The 24,195-nt window shown below is 40.6% G+C and overlaps 1 protein-coding gene across 2 annotated transcripts in view; it reads left to right on the forward strand.

The window, feature by feature from the left end:
- The window catches only part of LOC139473575 (con-Ins Im2-like), an 84,622-nt gene that overhangs the window by 37,954 nt on the left and 22,473 nt on the right, over positions 1-24,195 (forward strand). The window lies entirely within an intron of this gene.

Consider the following 24,195-nt stretch of genomic DNA (forward strand, 5'->3'; position numbering starts at 1 on the left):
TGTCCTGATGGGTTCTTGACGTGGAAAAGGCACAATAATGTATGACTGTTTAATGTCAGCTGATCTCTTTGCTTATAACATTTATTTTAAAAAATCGTGTATCTGTTAAAATAATTGCACGTCAAGTACCTTGTCGTAGTCACTGTGTTTTTCGGGCCACAGCTATATGTGGACAGTTTATGACGAAGGAATTTCACATTGTATACATGTACATTGTCATGCGTTCAGTCCATTTGTCCAATCACTGTAGTTTGTCACTCAAAAAAAAATCTTTAACAGCACTCGATTGCTTCAACTGGCAGTTGTTATTTATTACATGAGAGTTTTAAGTCGTCCGTTTTTGTAGCCATTGTGGCCCTTACGTCAAATGGAAGCTGTTTCGGTGGATAATCAAGACTGGTTACTCTCTTGCATTGACGCGTTTTGATCTTTGAATAAGAGAAAACCTCTATCAGCCGCTCTCGAAAATGTATAATTTGAGAACGTGTGACAGTCAACCTAGGTTACTGTGACAACCGGTACTACATTCATGTTCAAAGAGTTGGATAATTCAAGGCTCTAATTGTTTTCAAAGAACCTGATAAAATGCATATATATGTTAACAGAATATGCAAGTTATTGATAAAATGCATTACCAGGTATGTTAAATACAAACTCCTACAGACCTTGCGTCCATGCATCAGCGGTAAAGAACACATTTGACGTGCACCAGTGGCACAGAACACATTTCACGTGCACTAGTGGCACAGAACACATTCAACTTTTACTATGCAAGGGCACATTTACGGCGTGACCTTTCAAAACGAAAAGACTATTTCAAGTTATGGCTTGTCCTCGAGCCCGCAGCCTTAACAAATAGTACATCCGCGGGTCCCTTATATCCTTCTATCCGTTATGTTAAGTTAAGCAATGCTCATCCGCTTACGAACACACTAATAACATCACTGACAACTTTACTTGTTTACATTCATTCGTGAGTGGTGGATTCTTGAATGTGTCGTTTCCATTTCCTTGGCCCTGTTCGTTGATTTGGGGGAAAGTTTTGAATATGCATGAATACCCCTCAGCATTCAAATGTTTGATTGAGGAATGATTCTCTTCACGCTTGTCGACTCTAATGATAGGTTGTTAAGGTTGCGAAAACGACAGTCCGGTTGGGCTGAGGCGATGGGTTTCATTGGGAATTGTTACTCATTAGAGAACTCCATCAGATGTTATTACTTTAAATGTGTTGTCAATCTTCACCGCTGTTACAGGGACATCTCTGTTGTGGATTGGCAAATTGTGCAGTCTGATGGATGATACTTTGCACTCTCCGACACTTTATCCTTCATCACTTGTGACTGGGTCTCACATCAATGAGGCTGTAACAAACTGGTTCAGTGGGTTAATAACAGATGTCATGCGTAAAATCTAGGCCGTCAGTAATATGCTTGTTTCTCATGTACCGATGGTGTTGTAGGCGCCACATTTCCACGAACTCAATGCTTTTGTACAGTTGTCTTTGTACCCTTCGGTCAGTAGGTAAAAGATACCTAGTGTCCAATGCCCTACGAAATTAAGAACTCGATGACAATGTCTGGGTCTACTTATCCTTTGATGCCGTCACAGTAGCTTTCTGCTTTATGTTCTGCTCTGCTCTGTCCTACTGTATGTTCTGTTCTGTTCTACTGTATGATCTACTTTTACTAGCACATTATCTTCCTTTCGATAACGTCCTACCCAGGATCCGAAGTCCGCACCAAGCAAACCTAACACCTCGAAATGAATTACAACAGTTTTTCATTATAATTAACGGCGTTAACCCATCAGAAAATTGGGCATTATGGTCTGATGCATATGCAACTGAAGTCACCTACCAGGAAATTTTTAAGTCCATACTTCGATACACTGTGTACTTGCTCAAAACATTTGTACATAAAATGTTTGAATAAAGGTTTCCTGATGTCTGTGTATTCCTGGAAACAAGCATGACAGCAAATGAATTGGCACAATATGGTAAATTGGGATGTTAACCTGGGTTATGTAGTCATTCGCGGTGTCTTAGTTTAGCGAATGTAAATGTCTAAAACCTAGTCGATTTTGAGAATGTGTTTCCGTTTCCTAAAAGTTATCTGTTTGGAATAATCTGTTTGAAAATCTAACAACCTTGATGTTAATGTAATATTTCCATTAACATAATATCGTTTTTGTTAAGTTAACTGTGAAAGATATTTACCTCATTTTTACCTTATAAAAGTGGTATCACACACGAAGACAAGTTTGAAAACGGACATCCCATGACAAATTCACATTGAACGTATTTCCATGTTGCCTGTGATGCAATTGAGGCGCAAAAGTGTGATGCAGAGGATGAAAATCAGACTGACTTTCACAGATTAATGAAAGTGTTTCTCATTAATTCTCACCTAATCACTCAGATATGGAGTAGACCAAATTAATTCCAACGTGACATTAACGTGTTCTGTTATTAGTACCATTCAGTGATTTGTACACTCTCATGCTGTCCGTTCACTCTGTCTGATGAAATATGTCAGTGATACACATCTACTGGACACATTCTGAAGAAGTGGAAACGCACAAAGGGGTCATTAAACTTAATACTGCTGTGGGTAACGCCTTAATATTGGAATGATTGGGGTTTTGGGGGAAGGGTTGTGCTTGGATATACGGGCATGATAATAATACAGTATGAAAATATCAGTGACTTCATAGTCATCTTGTTAAAGAGGGGCAGAGCTTATTTTTTAGTTGTTCTTACATCTCTCTGCCAATTGGGAAAATGACATTATTAGTTGTCTTTTTGCCACGATCCAATCACGCCTGGAAATTTATGGTAAACTTTTGAGAGTAGCCTTCCACTTCTGAAATCACAGTTGATGTACGATGTTCAACTAACCAACCAGCAATATCATTATATTGTGGTTTCTCTGACCGGTGTTAATTATCCGTCGTAATCCTGCATATAAGACTGACGAAGATGGTACTCACATTGAACGTCTGATGATATAACCTTAATTGAAGCACGTTCCATCTGAAATACAACACTCCTTGATTATCTCGACTTACTGTAAGACCCGAGGCCTAACTTTTGTCTTTAATGTCTATTTCCCTCCTGGAGCACAGGGGGTCATTATTGGGACGTGAACGTCAGAGCTGACTGAAGTACTGTTATTTACCGATTGAAGGCCAGGCATAATGTATGGTTGATGCCATTTGCCGCTATTTCAATAAACGCTAATTCTCTGTCAATTCCTTAAACACGTCGCCATTATTCCAAGAAATATGTGATTTCCTGAACGTTTGGTGTTTTATGTCCTAGTGACACAGATATCACCCACCATTAATCCATCCCCCCACGTCCCCTCCCCCGCCTACCATTTCCCTACTCATTCCATAAGGTATGTTGACATACGTCGTCCCCTCTGAACAAACAATGCCCTGTCAAGTATCTCGCCGCCGCTACCATTACCAACTCCCGGCATTCCTCCATCCTATGACTGGCGTGATATTACGCCTCGAACCCTCGAGCATTCTTTATCACTAAGGTCAGTGCAGGGGGTGCTGTCCACCTTGGCAGCTCATTGGGGTTTTCATCCTTAACCTGTTTGGTCATTCGGCAACCATCGACGCCTCTTCTGAAGAATATGATTTACCTTTGCATGTTCTTAAACAAAACTAAACAAAGTGTAATGCTGTTTAAGCGAGAAAACAGGGACTGATTGAATCTGTGTCAGTAAACTGTGTCACAGTGGGATATCCATATCAAACTGTGGCATGGTATCTCAGCTGGCTAGCACTATAATACCTGGTATGTATCCCAACTAGTGCAAGCAGCCATGTACACGTGTATGAAAGTCGCTGTACATAAGGCTTCTCTGACCTATTCCGCTCCGGGGTCCAACGAAACAAAGCATATACATGTGGCAAATTAACTAATTTGTCCTGAAGAGTAAATGTCCAGGATGAGGGTGACGAACGTCAACTATCTCTGCCTCACAGACATGGACCCCACAACCGTTGGTTACTGGTTATTACGATTACGGCTACCTCTTGCAAACACAGGATGTTCCAGGTTTATAGTAAATAAGTCATCACTGGAATGTGTCCCAAGGTCAACGAGGCTTGTCCAATGTTTTTCCCCGACGTTCCCGCGTTAGCCACTGTTCAAAAATTTCTTTTTGAACTCTGTATTTGTTTTTAAAGTTCATTTAGTAATAACAATATCTCCCTCAAACAAGATAATATATACCAGTGTTTCAGATTCGTATCTTAAAATACCCATGCTTGACTATAACATTGAAAAAATGATCTTAGCCTTTAGTTGACTGGAATGTACCGTTAAGCAAGCTGGTGCCATTTCAGCTTATCCCTTCTCCTCTGTGTAAATATGAAACGTCAACGCCAGGGAATAATCGGGTTTATCCCGGAAACTCCCCGGGCGAAAAGGGCAAAACAGTGACGACAATCGTATGTTTGGACTATTGGAAATCAGTGATGACTTCAGGTGTACAGGAACATGACAATCATACCATGCTATAACAAATGGGATGTGTAATAAATGGGTACAATCGCATCTTGTGAGGCTTGTGTATTCTAGGAATGGTGAAAGGATTCATAGAATTCAATCACAGAGATCAGGTCCGAGTTTCGACAAGTGAAATTGATATATAAAGGTACACCGATGCCATTTTTAACGTCAAACCTCTTATCAAACTTAACACAACTCTTTTAACATTAACTGTTGATTTAATTGTTGCTATGAAACGTGGTCAACAACAGATGACATCGTCTCATTCTTTTATCAAAAGTGCACTAATACTTACTATATCCTCCATTGGTCAGATCTGAGCAGAGATTGTTGAGTTTCAAGTTACAAAATTGCATTCCATTAACAGGCTCAGTGATGGTCTTTATGCAGAGGGACCTTGGGGTGGTGTATCTTTAAGACAGATAACGAAGATCATATTACCAAGCAAAAACCACTGTGTAACAGAGTATGTTAGCGTCATAACAAGACCTATTCTGCAAATTGAGAGTATGTTTCGTGATTGTATCCTTTCAAAAATAATACACCTTACCGGAAGCACGTGTGAGCAGAGTATAGAGAGATGTTGTTATCGTCGGGTTTCAGTAACAATTATTATAGTAAGGAGGAGTTGGTTATATGGAATAGAAATGTCACAAATCTTCGATCAATACCATGTACGAACTCTTGCCGCCAATGTACATGTGGAAGTGGATTGCTGACTTCGGTAACCATTAATTATCAGCCGACATGGAACGGTGTCCTGATGGGTTCTTGACGTGGAAAAGGCACAATAATGCATGACTGCTTAATGTCAGCTGATCTCTTTGCTTATAACATGTATTAAAACAAAGCGTGTATCTGTTAAAATAATTGCACGTCAAGGACCTTGTCGTAGTCACTGTGTTTTTCGGGCCACAGCTATATGTGGACAGTTTATGACGAAGGAATTTCACATGGTATACTTGTCATGCGTTCAGTCCATTTGTGCAATCACTGTAGTTTGTTACTCAAAACATATCTTTAACAGCACTCGATTGCTTCAACTGCCAATTGTTATTTATTACATGAGAGTTTTGAGTCGTCCGTTTTTGTAGCTAGTGTGGCCCTTACGTCAAATAGAAGCTGTTTCGGTGGATAATCAAGACAGGTTACTTTCTTGCATTGACGCGTTTTGATCTTGGATGAAGAGAAAACCTCTATCAATCGCTCTCGAAAATGTATAATTTGGGAACGTGTGACAGTCAACCCAGGTTACCGTGACACCCGGTAGCATTATGTGGAAATGACTGAAGAAAATAACACACGTACCACATACATGTTCAGGGAATTGGATATTTCAAGGCTCTAATTGTTATCAAAGAACCTGATAAAATGTTAACACAATATGCAAGTTATTGATAAAATGCATTACGATGCATGTTAAAGACCAACTCGCTATATACAGAACTTGCGTCCATGCATCAGCAGTAAACACATTTGACGTGTACCAGTGGCACAGAACACATTTCACGTGCACTAGTGGCACAGAACACATTTTACGTTCACTATGCAAGGGCACATTTACGGCGTGACCTTTCGAAACGAAAAGCCTATTTCAAGTTATGCCATGTCCCCGAGCCCGCAGCCTTAACAAATAGTACATCCGCGGGCCCCTTATATCCTTCTATCCGTTATGTTAAGTTAAGCAATGCTCATCCGCTTACGAACACACTAATAACATCACTGACAACTTTACTTGTTTACATTCATTCGTGAGTGGTGGATTCTTGAATGTGTCGTTTCCATTTCCTTGGCCCTGTTCGTTGATTTGGGGGAAAGTTTCGAATATGCATGAATACCCATCGGCATTCAAATGTTTGATTGGGGAATTATTCTCTTCACGCTTGTCGACTCTTATGATAGGTTGTTAAAGTTGTGAAAACGACAGTCCGGTTGGGCTGAGGCGATGGGTTTCATTGGGAATTGTTACTCATTAGAGAACTCCATCTAATGTTATTACTTTAAATGTGTTATCAATATTCACCGCTGTTACTGGGACATCTCTGTTGTGGATCGGCACATTGTGCAGTCTGATGGATGATACTTTGCACTCTCCGACACTTTATCCTTCATCACTTGTGACTGGGTCTTACCTTAATGAGGCTGTACCAAACTGGTTCAGTGGGTTAATAACAGATGCCATGTGTAAAACCTAGGTCATCCGTAATGTCGTGATGGTATTGTAAACGTCACGTCCCCAGGAACACAATGTTATTGGTCAGTGACATTGTACCCTTCGGTCAGTAGGTAAACGATACCTAGTGTCCAATGGCCTGCGAAATTAAGAACTCAGGTGACAATGTTATCGATGCGCTAATACGTCACATAAACCTGGTATTATGGTCTGATACATGTGTTACTGCCTGGGAGAAAATACTTGAAAGTCCATACGTCGATGCAATGTCTACTTGCTCAGAAATCTTTCACTAACCCTGTTCTTTATAACCTTTATCTAAACATGCTAGACAGAGGTTATAACGATCAGGGTTAGAATTGGTCCTCCTCAACTTATGCTTGTCATAAGAGGCGACTAAATGGATCGGGTGGTCAGGCTCTCTGACTTGGTTGATCCATGTCATCGTATGCCATTTGCGTTGAGAGACGAATATTCAGAAACCCCGGTCATGTAGCTGGAATATTGCTTGAAACCTAATACACGATAATTCCGATACGTAAAAAACAATGTCCATCTATCTCATCACAATGATCAGTGAATAGAATAAAATATGAGCGAAAAACCCTTTTAATAGTTATAAGAATTACGTCCATTGTACGAGTTCGACTATTTTGTAAGCAAGCGTTAATGAATAAATATCACATTGTGATCATACCTGCAAGAGTCGCATGACGCTCTTTGAAATGTTCGTAGAAAGAGAATGCTCGATTGTATCTCAAATGTTGTTCAATCTAAACACCAAAGACTGCACCAGCAGAAATATTCCATGATATAAACGGAAAGTTGGCTTTTGCAAAGTAAGAAGTCATACACCCCTGTGCATCGTCTTTTATGCAATGATATAAAACATGACACTGATGTGACGGTTGTACTGGTTTCCTTTGCTTCTAGCTCAGGTTGGTAAATCGGTGGAACGAAATTGGATATTTCGCCATACCAGAACAATATCAGATCATCGATATACCTGCATTTTTTTTGTTTTAATTTTGTCAATCCGTGCATAAATTCGTACTCGAATACATCAGGAAACAGCGAGGAGGGAGCACAGCTGGTGCCCAGGCCATGCCTACGTCTGGCCGAAATGTCTTATGACCAGATTTCACATAGATGATATCTATCAGGAAAACCACCATCTAACATAATGTTTTCTCAGTGAACTTATTTGACATTTGCTTTCTTTTTAGACCAGTTGTCATGAACCTTTGAAGATATATTAATAACTATATCTATGGTTATTTTTTTGTCACAAATGTCAAATACATCAAAGAATTAAGTTTTCCCTTAAGTTTGGCGTAAAAGTTATAGTGGTGTGCAAAATCAAGATATCAAATGTTTCAACGCAATTGAACTTGGTGCTTTTCTGATATTGCAAATGTCTCTCATATGTATCAAATACTTTCTGTGATTATAAAGAAAGTCTTTTTTGTTTGTGTCAAGGATTATGGCTAATCTTTGGGACGGGGATTTGTGTTACATTTGCTGGACCCAGCAATATACCTCTATATGTATGTATGTTATCACGCTTCGGCGGCATCTTTCATGATTTTAATGTTGTCATCAGTTGTGATCTGTATTTGAATAACTGACGAGGGTTGTTATTGTCAACAATAGAGAGAAACATTTGATCATATAACAGGCTGGTTGCAGCAAGATGAGTCTTTGGAGCCCAACGTTCTGCGACACGTTCTTCTAATTAAACAACTTGGATGACTTGGCGTTCGTACAGAAAAACAAAACTGTAGGTGGTTCCTGATATTAAAAATATTGTGTGACATTTTGGGAAACCGTTTTTTTTGCCTGAGAATGTTCCTTTCATTTAAAACATGAATTCCCTTGTTAGCGGTTTTCAAATTCAGGAAAATACGGCCTTTTCTGATGCGTGGAGTCTGTTTCTGGTTTGGCCAAAGGTTTCAAAGCAATGTAAAGAACTATACTCTCCAATCAATAATGTGAGCACTTACTTTTTGTAGAATAATCTATTAGAAACATCTGGTAAAAGCAGAATCCAAAGACGGTTTTTACGGTATGGTATTTGTCCGTCTGAACTCGATTTAGACACGGTCTACATGAAACTTTTTTGTTGCAACTCCTGTAAATAGATTCATAAGCCAAGGGTGTACTTCATATGTATTATATGGCCAGATTCCTTGAACTGGTATGTATTTATAAAATTCTTTATGTGTATGCAATTTTGGTACTGATATACAACTGTTAATGGTAGCATATATATGTTAATACTAACACTTGCTGCGTTGATAATGCATCAGTTAATTGATCTTTTAGCCCCTGGAGTATGGTTATCAACTCAGTGATGATAAATAAAGTAAAATAAAGTAAAATAATAACTTTGAACATGTAACATCCATTAAATATGTATTAACTATATATATTATGTGCGTAGTTTGTAGAACTTTTAAATTATATGTTACAGTTATGCTAAAAAATAAAAATATAATAAAAATAATAATCATCATCATCATCATCATCATCATCATCATCATCACCATCATCATCATCTTCTTCGTCATCAAAAGCAATGATATTAATAACATCACAATCAATAGCTTCATTTGAAATTATCTTCACTTGCTATAATGGGCTTTATGTCCTTATGTTTTCCCAACTTCTGAATGTCTATCAAGTCTTAATGAATAATTCGTCTATCACTCTTGAAGTAACGATACGTAATTACATATAAATAAGAGAATAACCAGCCTAAGATTGTCTGCCGAAACAGATTCCATTTGGCGTAAAGGGCAAAATAGCTGCGGAAATTATATGAATGGACTACTGACAAATCAGTGATGACACCAGGTGTTCGCGAAAAGGGTAAACATGTCTTGCCCTACTTACAATTTTCATGGAAAAGTAAATATCTGAGAGTAAATTATAAATAAAGCACGTTTGATTTTTACATATTTTTACACCACAGACAACTTGTTTTTTCATTCAAATGTTTGTCTGAAGTTGAACAGGGAGGTGCGAACCAAACAACATTTCGGATTCACTTTGACAATTGGGATTTAGTGGAAGTGTCACCTAGAAGAGTCAAACCAGATCTATATCACGTGAATATCAGCAGCGGATATACAGAAGGTTTAAGTGGTCTTAGGTCAAGCCATTCCAGAGCCTTATTCGTTGTTTCGTAGTCAAGAAGTCAAACATTAGACGCAGTTCTGTTGGGTTCAGTCTGTCAGTATTCCCACCTTGAACATTAAATCAGTTCCTCTCGTTCATGGTTGGCAGTGTCTTTAATAAAACGCTGCCTGTGTGTCCAGACTGTGCTAGTTAGCAGCACTTCTGTTGTCAACAATGGCTCCCACACTGGTTAACGTTTTGCCATTGTCAATTTGGGTTTTCCCGTAGGGTTCATTGCCTGGAACAATATGATCAAGGCAATTGTTGGTTTTAGGAATGATGTCTTTCACTGCACTGAAATTACTTCCTACAGGGTTGAAGGTCTGAGTACAATATGTAACGGGTTTGTAAGAAGAAACACATTTCGTTGGAGACAAAACACACAATATATTTATACGCTCGTGCTAAAGATTGAGCGAAGATTTCATTGACATCTTTGAAAGAGGAATATATTCTGAACGTATTGCATCTGTACAAAGTGGATTCTATAACAGACCGCCTCCGTGGTTTAATGGTAGGGCGTCCGCCCGGAGAGCGGAAGGTGCGGGGTTCGATCCCCGGCCGCGTCAAACCAAAAGACGTTAAAAGATGGTACTTGTTGTTACCCTGTCTGGCGCTCGGCATTAAGGGGGCTAAAACAAGGACTGGTCGGCTCGGAGTCAGTATACTGTGTCTGAGTGGGGTATTCATGTTTAACTGCGGCATGGTATCTCAGTGAGCTAGCACTATAAATCGGCATCAGTCCGGACTAGTACAAGCAGCCACACAAACACACACAAGTACATGCACGTCGCTATATAAGTGCAATAATCTTGGACGCGACGTTAAACCCCATTTCACCTCACCTCACCTTTATATACTAGTAACAATTGATTCCAGACTCAAGAACTTGTCCTCATAAGAACAATTGCGGTATAAACACGTATGATGTAGATATTGTTTTCAAACAAAATGAAGAAAAGTATGGTAGTATTAGAGTAATAAGGTCAATCACACAAGCAATAATTGTTTAAAATACACTGGTCGAATATAGACGATGTCCTCAAGAGAAATTTCCTCTTTGAGAGTCTCATATTAAATGTGTTTGTACATGTTTTGCCCGTGCTGTAATTATGATTAGCTAATATGTTTAGAGCAATAAATGAATGGATTCAAATATGCAGTAACGGAAGTCCGGACCATGTTATTCCGGAAACCTCGCATTCTCACTTGACAATTACAACATGTCGGTTACTTGTATGACCACTACTGCATGACGGTTACTGGTATGACGACTACTACATGACGGTTACTGGTAAGACGACTACTGCATGACGGTCTCTGGTAAGACGACTACTGCATGACGGGTACTGGTATGACGACTACTACATGACGGTTACTGGTATGACGACTACTACGTGACGGATGCTGGTAAGACGACTACTGCATGACGAGTACTGGTATGACGACTACTACATGACGGTTACTGGTATGACGACTACTACGTGACGGTTATTGGTAAGACGACTACTACATAACTGTTACTGGTATGCCAACTACGACATGAGGATTACTGTATGACGACTACTACATGACGGTTATTGGTAAGATGACTACTGCATGACGGTTACTGGTAAGGCGACTACTGCTTGACGGTTACTGGTATGACGACTATTACGTGACGGCTACTGGTATGACAACAACAACAAGACTGTTACTGGTATGACGACTACTACATGAGCATTACTGGCATGACGACTGCTTCATGACGATTACTAATATGGCGACTACTACATGACGGTAACTGGTATGATGACTACTACATGACGGTAACTAGTATTACGACTACTACATGACGGTAACTGGTAAGACGACTACTACATGACGGTTACTGGTATGACGACTACGGCATGACGATACCTGGTATGATGACTACTACATGACGGTAACTGGTATGACGACTACGGCATGACGATAACTGATATGACGACTGCTACATGACGGCAACTGGTATGGCGACTACTACATGACGGTTACTGGTATGACGACTACGGCATGACGATAACTGGTATGACGACTATTACATGACGGCAACTGGTATGACGACTCTGCTTGTACACTCTGTGTTCATTAGTCATCCACTGGCTTCCAATTAGCTTAATCACCTCTCTGTGTCCATCAACTAGTCACTGTAACAACTTAGATGTCAATAAGTGTATATATACCTATGTTGTTTAGCCCTATCCATCACTTGCTTGATAAAGGTGTTAGGATCTACACCGAAACGTCGCACTAATTGTAATAAAGAAGTTGTTCATCCATAGAACTCGTCTTACTTCATCACTCCAACTTCTAAATGCCACTCAAAGAAGTCAGAACAGAGAATGTCATTAATAAAAAAAGTGTCGATATGTGTCCTTCCACCATTATTTTTCCTAATTGACAGTTGTTGTGTTCAGCTGTACTTATCTTTCAGCATTACCTTCACCTATGGCATTGTCCACAGATTATTTGACAAAACCTTTCATGTTCCAGTGCGTAGGATGGTTGCGTATGATTTCAGAAAGCTTTGGAAAGTTGCAGTGATAGGAAATTTTCCTGATATTGAACATCAGGATGACAATCGAGCTCTGAATGAATGAAATGTTGCTCACCCAGTTCATACAATCGTATTACTAGATGAAAGCTGTGTTTCGTAATGTTCATTGTTTGGTGCATGTCCCACCTTTTCGCTTGCAATAAAATAACATGACATTTACTTCAATCAGTCATAGTACATTCCTCCTTGAGTCTTTGTAGCAGTTTAAGGCACATTGGTAGCACTGTTGAGAGGCTGAACTCCATGATCGCCCCTTGTTAAATTTGATATTTTGTAATGTTTGTTTGTGTGTTGTTTAACGCCGCACTAGGCGATATGACGGTGGTCTGTAAATAATCCAGTATGGACAGACAATCCAGAGATTGACATCATGAGCCTCGATCTCGCAATTTTGATTCGATGACATTCATCAACCAAGTCAGCGAGTCTGACTACCCGATCCCGTTAGACGCTTACGACAAGCAGTCACCTTTCACGGCAAGCATGCTGAAGACCAATTCTAACCCGGATCTCCACGGATATGGGTCACAGATGACCCATTCGTCTAAGGCGCCGCGGTCCGCTGTTCAGAGTTCCGTCCCTTGGGCACGCCAGAAACCTAGGACTGTGGGTTAGAATCCCGGTTCGCCCCGATTATGTTTCTAGGTTTGTCAGCACCATACCCGTGCTCGTGGGTTTCACCGAAATGGTAAACGTCTGAGATCTGCATCACTTCGGGCTTTCTTCCAACATTAAGCTGACACGCTGTGATATAACTGGAATACTGTTAAAAGCGGCGTTAAACCCAACTCACTCACTCACGGATACATTTTGTAATGGCATTTGGTTGTGAGTGTCAAGGCAAGACTATTATGTAAACTTAACGAATCCTCCAACTTGAGAACATTGAAATGTGAGAGTGAGTGACTTTGGTTAAACGCCGCATTTAACAGGATTCCAGTTGTATCGCGGCGTGTCAGCTTAATGTCAGAGGAAAGCCCGAAGTGATGCAGGTCTTAGACGTTTACCCACGAGCACGGGTATGGTGCTGACAAACCTAGAAGCATAATCGGGGGAACTGGGGTTCGAACCCACAATCATAGGTTTCTTGCGTGCCCAAGGGACGCAACTCTGCACGGCGAATCGCGGCGCCTTAGACGACTGGGCCACCCGTGCCCAGCTGAGATGTGAGAAAATAACGAAATGAAGAGCAATAGAGATTTTTTTTTTTCTTTGGTTGTTTTGTTATTGTTAGACATGAATAGAGTGTAACTGTCAATATAAATACATTATTTTAAATGCTATAGTTAGACCTGCTGATAATCTAGAAAAACACCTGCCCAGTCTTAGTGTTTTACATACCTTCATAACATTTACAGGAAGTATTAAAAAATGGAAATGTTTGTGTTTTGTTTTTTCGACCCACCGATCTGAATATACGATAGCAAACGTAACCCACCAGTCTGGCCCGAGTGTCAAATTCCCTATACATGAATTTTGATAGAAAGACACAACCGCATAGCAAGGCCCACTGGGAGACAACTCTACACTTCTCGAGCATAGCGCCGATCTTGTTTCGAGACACTCTTTGTGTGTGCACGGGCTACTCATGGCATGAATGTTTCCTGATTGGTCAATACATCTCAATTTACATTGGGGTCACATTGCCCGGATGCTGCTTGGCCAATCCGAGATTTGCTGGCACACCTGCTTCCAAGACGATGATCGAAAAGAGGTGTGTAAACTTCAAGACTATCTTCGTCGCCGGCAACGTGATCCTCCCCACGGGTGACGTATACGACGATCTCCCTGCTGCTGTTTATACACTGTCTACAACAGATTGCTATTTATACTCGGTATGCTAACCTAGTGATATGATTATCGCGGTCCTTTTAGACTATGAAACTAGTTTATGCGATACAACATCGTGAACATCTATCTATTCCAAGAAACCGGGTTAAACGTCTCATTTCTTGAAGTCAGTTTGTTAATGGGATAATATTTCCCTCATAAGCGCAAGTAAAAGACAAATGAAGAACGGCCGAAATTGTGTAATAATGTCCTTAGAACCAGAAGCAGACATTGCCGATCAATAAAACAATAAATGACTCCATTTAGTATGGTAGAATAAACAAGTTGAAGGTATTTAGACCATGCAAACGGCTATAGATAACATGAGTTGCAATCCTACGATTCTTGAGGATCTATGCATGGTCATATACTGGGTTGTTACAGTTATATGTGGCGTTGTGGAGTTCACAGAGAAGAACAAGCCTCCTGTACCAAATAGTGAGTGAGTTGGGTTTAACGCCGCTTTTAACAGTATTCCAGTTATATCACGGCGTGTCAGCTTAATGTGGGAGGAAAGCCCGAAATGATGCAGGTCTCAGACGTTTACCGCTTCGGTGAAGCCCACGAGCACGGGTATGGTGCTGACAAACCTAGAAACATAATCGGGGCGAACCGGGATTCTAACCCACAATCATAGGTTTCTGGCGTGCCCAAGTGACGCAACTCTCCACAGCGAATCGCGGCGCCTTAGACGACTGGGCCACCTGTGTCCCCTCCTGTACCAAATACCTGTCGCAAGAACCGACTTCCGTGTGGATCAGGTGGTCACAATATGTCAACTAGATCTTGTTTTTAATCGGGAAGCTTCCCAATGTGCCTACTGCCCCAGCGTGCCTACAGTTTAAAATAACATAATATGGTCTGATGGCCAGAATGAAGTATACAACGTTCAGCCTTATTTACCCATAATAAATGAACTTGTCCATTGCCAAAGCGTAGGTATTTATGGAAATGGATGAAAATAGAAAACAATGCCAGTGTCATTTTTTAATGTTTTTTCTTCGTCTATCATTTTAGGGTTGGGTACAAAATGATCAGTCAAATCATATCACAGAAATGCAAACTTTGTGTATTGCAATATGAAATATTTATATTCATAATAGGAAATTCATATCATTATGTCATGGCCACAGTCAAACACATGGGAGTTACCAGACTCAAAATTCGATATTCGATGGTGATGTGAATGATACGGTTGTGTTTTGGACCTTAAGTTTGCATTGTTTCAGCGACTGTTTTCAGCCTTGTAACATTTTGATAACGTTGGTTTTGGTCAAATCCAATTTTCAAGTGTATACTTTCTCATGCCCTGCAGTTTCTATGCAAGGAGTCCAGATGTTGAAAACAACAATTGTAAAGTTATTATGATGGAACTGTCATAAATAATAAACTCATTCGTAAACAAATATCGATTTTGGCATAACACCTAAAATACGTCTTCTCCAATTACATCTGTGCTATATGATAAAACAAGACCCCAACATACATAATGGACACATATGTTTTTAGATATAAAAAAATAGAATATTTCAACTGCCAGTAATTAGTTTTCACGGGCCGAATGTTTGTGCTGCATTGCGTAACGTACATTCATTTATATGTGATTGCCTCCAGACCTAGAGGACATTCATGGGCATTGTTTGTGGGCAACCGAGGTCGTGTACTCTTCAGGTATCGACTTCGCGCTTGGCAACGTCATCATACACTCACTGGCTTCCCCGTGTGCCCCAAGGGGGATACCGTACTAGGGACAGGCGTATGGTATGGGGTGGGGACAGGGGGAAATAATTACTACCCCCGGGCAACATCAGATAAAGAAGTTACCTTACTAAAACACATCCCACATTGTGACGTTGAACAGTTTGAGCATACGTTTGATTGCTAATACTCCAATGTACATTGTACAATGTTCTTGTTAACGGTCTGACAATAATATCTACATTTGTCTGATGCATGCTTTTAGGGACTGCCTTTTGAAACAAATATATATATATTATACACACCTATATGTGACTATATGTGATGGTTGTATGGAATATGTGTTCCGTCACTGGATTAAGGACTATATTTTCTGTGAAAGCGGGAGCCAAGCATTTTCTTTTTTCTGTCACATTACAGCGAAAGCATTACCTTTTTCTGTAAAACCAAATGCCTGGATATTATTCCAAGTTGTTTTCTGGAAAAATGTAAAAATACACCCAGGTTCCCGCCATAATAATAAATGATCGGTTTCTTGTGGGATGTGTAAATGCAGGTTTCTGTATTGTACTTTACGGGTGTTACAATAAAAATCGACCCACTTACCCTTCATAATACATTTCCACCAAAGCCATAACACGGTGACATTTAAACAGATAATTTCGAAGTTATATTTTCAAGGCGCAGTTAGCATCAACTATGTTTAATCAATTATGTTCAAAATAGTTACGGCCCAGGGATGATTTCAATAGTATGTTTCATCTACCAAGTAATGTGATGACAGAAAAAATTTCACTTCATAAATATAACATCATTCCATTAAAACAAAATTACTATATCCAGTAAACCATATACTATTAATGGATTAAATGCATTGCACATTTCAGTTTCCTTTTCATATCAATACTATACTAACGTTAAATGTTATGTCAAATGTGCAGTCATCTCCGATAGAAACAATATACCAATGTGTGTGCTAATCAACCTGTGTCATGCTTTTTCGAACAAAAATCACCGCCCTCTGTGGTATCATGGTAGAGCGTCCGCCCGGAGAGCGGAACGCCCGGGGATCGATTCCCAGTCGCGTCGCGACCATAAAAGACGTTAAAGATGGTACTACTTGTTACCCTGCCTGGCGCTCGGCATTTAGGGCCTCGGAGTCAGAATATTGTGTCTGAGTAGGATCCATGTTAAACTGCGGTATTGTATCTCAGTGGGCTAGCACTATTAAATCGACATTAATCAGGACTAGTACATACACACACACACACACACACACACACACACACACACACACACACACACGTAAGTGCAATAATCTTGAACGCGACGTTAAACTCTATGTCACCTCACCACAAAACTGTCTTTCGTTCAAACGATTAATTTCGAATATACATTCATAATTCAAATTAACAAAATATACAATGACAATTTATAATAAGAATAATTCTAGTTATTTAAAATTGGAATACTTCATATTGATGTAATTTTGCATCGTTTTTTGTCTGTTTCGTGCTTTTTACTTAAAGCTATGCTTTCAATTCTAAAATTGACCGACAAGTTGATATTCTCGGGAGGCCCTAATGTTGTGTTTAAAATAATCTGTTTCCGACAATGCAGAAAAAGACTTGTTCTTCGGGTTTCACCGCAGCAACCAAAACATACGTTCATGATAGATGGTGATGTCAAATAGTGCTTTTAGGAAGAAAATATTGCACCCTCCTGTAGAATATTACATGCTCCCTACACATATAACAAGGAAAAGACCGCTGGTCTTTATAGCACGCAGGTGTTGGGAATACCGTGCATGTCAGTGATCATTTGCAGCCTCCCCTGTAATTATGGTTTGATGTCATTTTATATAAACTATGCTATCATTGATCAGAGGGCGTCCGTCAATACCACTTGTCGTATACTTGAGAGCTTGGTTGAACAGCTCTGGCGTACTCGCCCGACCCATCCATTATGTAGCAGAATTTCTCGAGGACTACATAACAATGGAATAAAACGTCATTTGTATGATCGACTTTCTCCGTTATTGATCGTAACCTTTCAAAAAACATCAAAGCAATTGAGAAACTTTCAGCTTCATCTCATCCCAGTAATCTCAAGTAATGAAAGACTATGAACCCTTCTCCACCTTTCCCGGAAGGTGCCCGCCCTCGCAAACTCAATACATGTAGATCAGTGTAGAGATGTCCACTTTATTGGCCAGTTTGGACATGCTGTATATGCGTGGCTGGCAGACTGGAGGCACTAAACATGTGACATTGGAGAACGTGTTTAATCAGAACACTGGTTAACTTAATTACACATTGGCATTGCAGTTTGCTACGAACTAATTCAGTTTGTTTTTGTTTATTTTCTTGGCGTGGAAACAAGTTAACGTGGAAACAAACTTATTAGGTGTAAATGGAAAACGTCAACGCCGGAGTATAATGAGTCTTGATTATCCGCCAAAAATCCCATTGGGCGTAAAAGAAACAAAAACGGTGAAAATTATTTTAATGATCATCTTAAATTTTGTGAATTGCTATTTTTGAATCAAATGAAAAATTGACTTTAATTATTTGAATGAGTATCTTGAATTATATGAATAGTTATCTTTAATTAAAATAATGATTGTATTAAATTATATGAATAGTCATCTTGAATTAAAGGAATGGTTTCCCGAATTAAAAGAAAGGTGATGTGGTTAGCGGTATCCTGATGTAATGGTTTTCTGTATTCGGACAGCGTGTCAGGCTGTTGTGTCTAGTACATGCAATGCCGCTACATGTCGACACTCGGATCTTGTACAGTGAGTGAGTGAATATGGTTTTACGCCGCTTTTAACACTATTCCAGCAATATCACGGCGGGGGACACCAGAAATGAGCTTCACACATTGCATCCATGTCGGGAATGGAACATGGGCCTTCGGCGCGGATATTGTACAGTTATATGTTCTTCTTTAATATGTTCTCTAATATTACCTCGAGTGCACTTATCGGCTCAGTTCTGCTTGTGGAATCACAAGAATTATCTTTCCCTTCACTGCCCTTTACATGTTATTATCGTCATGACACACGAAGGCATGTTGTCTGCATCACCTCTTTTCATTGAGTTATGTCACTTTGACATTGCCAGGATCCGCTGATCGGAGGTTTGAATCCCGGACTCAAACCATGATTCTAACCCTTTATTTGTCTGCTTCACAACCGGGCTCGTAGGTAAATACACATGTCTCAGCTTGGGCTGTCCTGATCACATTAAAATGTCAGTGAAGTTACTTTATGACAGTTTATTACAGTTCGAACGATTGTCCGTGTAAACCCGTCATGAAATTATGTATGGATATAGAATATTGTGTCTTCCTTTTGTACTCTTAAACATATTTAATAAGTGCATGTTGTATGACTGTATGACGATTGGCAATAACAAGGTGTATGACAAATGGCCTGTCTGACTGATGGGAGGGAACCGTTTCGTTGTGTTAATGGAGGGAAAGCTGGTGCGCCTTGTCATCAAAGGCAATGCAACACTCTGTGAAAAGTTGTACGACTTGTTGTTCCAGGTTCCGATAATAGTGGTTTTACCGTGACTGGAGATACATAATAGGGATTAAAAATAGCGCATGTGTGGAGGATTGAACGACTTGTTGTTCCAGGTTCCGATAATAGTGGTTTTACCGTGACTGGAGATACATAATAGGGTTTAAAAATAGCGCATGTGTGGAGAATTGAACGACTTGTTGTTCCAGGTTCCGATAATAGTGGTTTTACCGTGACTTGAGATACATAATAGGGATTAAAAATAGCGCATGTGTGGAGGATTGAACACAAGCCTAGCTAGCACCTACTACACCCAACAACCCCCTATCTCGTAATTCAGTCATTATCAAATATAAAATTGATAGTGTAGGAACATTAAAACTACAGAATATGTATATGTTATTTTTGTGGACTACGCTAGCAAACTGTGCTCTAGGTGTAAGCACACGCGTGACTTTTCTCATGCTCCATTCATGGTCATCCTCCGAGTGTGACCTTGAGTTTCAACGTTCAAATTGTAGGTTACGGCTACAATGTTCAAACTGGCAACGGGGCATGGGTGGCCCAGTCGTCTAAGGCGCCGAAATTCGCTGCGCACAGTTGCGTCCCTTGGGCATGCCGGAAACCTATGATTGTGGGTTCGAATCCCGGTTCGCCCCGATTATGCTTCTAGGTTTGTCAGCACCATACCCGTGCTTGTGGGTTTCACCAAAATGGTAAACGTCTGAGACCTGCATCACTTCGGGCTTTCTTCCCACATTAAGCTGATACGCCGTGATATAACTGGAATACTGTTAAAAGCGGCTTTAAACCAAACAAAACCAAACTCGCTCACTCACTCAAACTGGGAACAGTTCGGCGTTAGGACTTAGCACAAGTTCAATGAGACCGCATCCGTGGTCTAGTGGCAGAGCTTCCGCCCGGAGAGCGTAACGTCCGGGGTTCGATCCCCGGCCGCGTCATACAAAATGCGTTTAAAGATGGTACTTAGTTATCCTGTCTGGAGTACGGCATTAAGGGGCTAAAACATGAACAGGTCGGCTCGGAGTCAGTATACTGTGTCTGAGTGAGGTATTCATGTTGAACTGCGGCATGGTATCTCAGTGAGCTAACACTTTAAATCGGCATCAGTCCGGACTAGTACAAGCAGCCACACAAACACACACACGTACATCCACGTCGCTATATAAGTGTAATAATTTGAGACGCGACATTAAACCCAATTTCAACTCGCCTCACCTTACCTTATCGATATCCGGAAGATTTTCATTTTGGGCTAGTGACAGGTGATGAGACCTAGCTCGATCACAGTTATCCTGAGATCCAACAAAAGTCCTTTGAGCGGAAACACTTCGGGTCTCCCAAAACCAAAAAAACGCGACGTTAAACCCCATTTCACCTCACCTCACAAGTTCAATGGCCCATGGCAATTCAACTTTTCAAAGGTCTTGTACAATGTTCGCCGCTAGCCCCACTGGCTAGATCATCATACGTTTTTATGATCCGCATGCAATGGATTTCTGAATGTATTTTGCACAGTTCCTTGGCATTTGTCGCATCTAAGATCAGAAAGTCAGCTTCTAACGAAAAAAGAAAAAAAACATGTTTATCAGACCCTGTCAATTTTCAAACATTATCGTAGGTTGCTAATGCTACAAATATCTCTATTGGATGAATAACAGCACCAGAAGAATGCAACAGGCAGCTATTAAACCTTTGTTGTCACCACGCATTAGAGAAAGAACTCCGAAGGGTATTCCGGGTCAGATAGGGACTAACCAGGGTTTTAATCCTTGTTGTTAGAGCCCATTGAAAGGTGGATTGAATGGGGAAATGCGAGAGGGTATCAAAAGGTTTTGAGCCAAAGGTTTCAATAAACTTGTTCCATCTCTTCTCCGGGCCAGTTAGTCCTGTTTCATCCCTGTGTCATTGAAGGAAATCAACGACTTCAGCAACGTTTGCTGGTGGGTTGAGGGTCTACAAGGAGTAAGAGACCACAGTATCGGCAAGAGAGTATAGTTCTTGACATTGCCTTGGCCAAACCAGAAACAGACTCCACTAAATCAGACAAAGACCGCTTTTGTTTTTTAATTTGAAATTGGCCAAAAAAGGGAATTGATGCCTTAAATTTAAGTAACATTCACAGACAAAAAATATTTTCCAAAAATGTCACACAATATCTCAAACTTTCGGGAACAACATTTTCATTTCATCCAGGATATTCAATTTTGGGAATGTGTTGCAGAACGTGGATTTGGCAGCTCATGCTGTGAATTCCACTGCTTATGGCTGCCAATAGTCATCATACTGCTACCATCCTGTTGGATAATAATCACAGGGGACTCGCTATTGTTGACAACGACAACCTAAGTCAGTAATACAATACGGGCAAAAATAACGCGAGCAGTCTCCTACCAATTGGGGATCAAAACTTTTAAAATCATTATGGATGCTGTCGAAGCATTTGCCCAAAAACGGGCCAAAAGAGGTGGAACGTGTAGTGTCTTCCAGAGTTTAGTCAGTGCGTGGTGTTGTCATTGGCAGAATGCACAAGCTGAAAAGGAAGAAACACAAGTGGACTAAACCCATTCTGTCCGTCCCAGCTGTCATCCAAAGTCTAGGTCTCCTACATGAGAAGTGTGTAGGACTGCACAGTTGTGGTAGATACATGTCAGATGCATTTCCCTGTTGTGACTTTCAGGCGAACAATTGACTTGCATGTGCATGTGTTTGTGATGAGTGACATCGACTGGGCAGGAGACCCCACCTTTTATCATCAATATTTATTAGAGATTCACAAACACGTGTTCATAATGTAATCGGAATCTTACAATCGACTCCGCTTTTAGCAGAGGTTTATTTGTTTAAGGTTACCTTCTGGTCAACAGACCTCCACATCATCAACCAATTCTTGGTCCTTAGACCTTGTTCTTTTCAAATTTAAATTTGAATATGTCAAAATATTTATTTTGAAACGAAACACGTGAAAATCTCGGGTAGAATAGGTCTTCAGCAACCCATGCTTGTCGTAAAAGGCGATTATAGGGATCAGGTGGTCAGGCCTCCTGGCTTGGTTGATGCATGTCATCGATCCAATTTGCATGGATCGATGCTCATGATATCAATCACTGGGTTGTCTGGTTCAGACTCGATTATTTACAGACCGCCGTCATATAGCTGCGTGTGGCGTTAAACAACAATCACGCATTTGGAAACGAGCGGGGTTAAAGCACGTTTCCAAATGAATATGGTTGGTGTGATCTCGAACATTGCTCTGATGGAGGTGAACACCATGTCGAAATTTGCCGTGACGCTTTGATGCATTTGTGCGATCTTCAAAACGTTGACATTATAATCCCCATTAATGGTAGTTCCCCGTGGTAAACGATCGATGTGTACAATGTCTTTCCTGGTGGCCATAACTTTCTCAGTGGATTTGGTTGCTTAAATCTTCTTGGTTATGGGAGACCCGAAGTGTTTCCGCTCCAAGGACTTTTGTTGGATCTCAGGATCACTGTGATCGAGCCAGGTCTCATCACCTGTCACAAGCCCAAAATGAAAATCTTCCGGATATAGATTAGGTAAGGTGAGGGTTGGTGAAATTGGGTTTAACGTCGCGTCTCAAATTATGGCACTTATATAGCGACGTGCATGTACGTGTGTGTGTGACTGCTTGTGCTAGTCCGGAGTGATGACGATTTATAGTGCTAGCTCACTGAGATACCATGCCGCATTTTAACATGAATACCCCACTCAGACACAGTATGCTGACTCCGAGCCGACCTGTTCTTGTTTTTTCCCTTAATGCCGTACTCCAGACAGGGTAACAACAAGTATCGTAACGTATCTTTGTATGACGCGGCTGGGGATTGAACCCCGGACCTTCCGCTCTCCGGGCGGACGCTCTACCACTAGACCACGGAGGCGATCGGGAAGCATTTGGATCAGGTTAACATGTCATTAGAGGTGGTGACCCCCGTTGCCTTCATTCAGTCCGATAGCGTTCTATTAAACTATCGGGCACAAACACATGTTGATGTTCATTAAGAACTGTCGCCTTTAACCATTCGAGAAGCCTGTGGTCTCATCGAACCCATGGAGTGTAATGCGCCTATTGTTCAGTACTGTGTAAAGGGCACCCATCAGCTAATCGTTGTAAAAGGAAAAGCATACAACGTAGATATGCCAGGCTTCTGGTATCACCTCGTTTCGTACCCTACCACGTGGGACGTTCATCATGCTATCGACGACTGGTTTGCCTGTCCTGGACTCCTTTCTGTGGACGCCACCAGGATTCTGCTAGAGTAATGCCGAACGAGGTATAGGCCAACAAACAAAACAAAAACAGAAAGGTGGTTGATGATACTAGCTGCTGGCAAAAAAAGACGAAAGTACTGTTTCGTCCTACTTCCAGCGTCAGCACGTATCAGGGTCATAATAGGTGCGTTAAGGTTTTAGAGGTTTGAGTTTAAGGTCGGGTCACATATTCATGTCATCATAATGTCACACAATGTATGCTTGACTTAATAACCTCATGGCCTTTCAACACTAACATCACAACTGTATCCTAATGATGCGAGTTTTGTCTAATGATCCACGTTAAAGAGATCGAACTGTTTTATCAATTGTCATGTGACACTTTTATTATTGGATATTGTATATTTTAATTTACT

Source organism: Haliotis cracherodii, unplaced genomic scaffold (assembly GCF_022045235.1).
Source record: "Haliotis cracherodii isolate W230 unplaced genomic scaffold, xgHalCrac1.p SCAF_3, whole genome shotgun sequence".
Lineage (NCBI taxonomy): Eukaryota > Metazoa > Mollusca > Gastropoda > Lepetellida > Haliotidae > Haliotis > Haliotis cracherodii.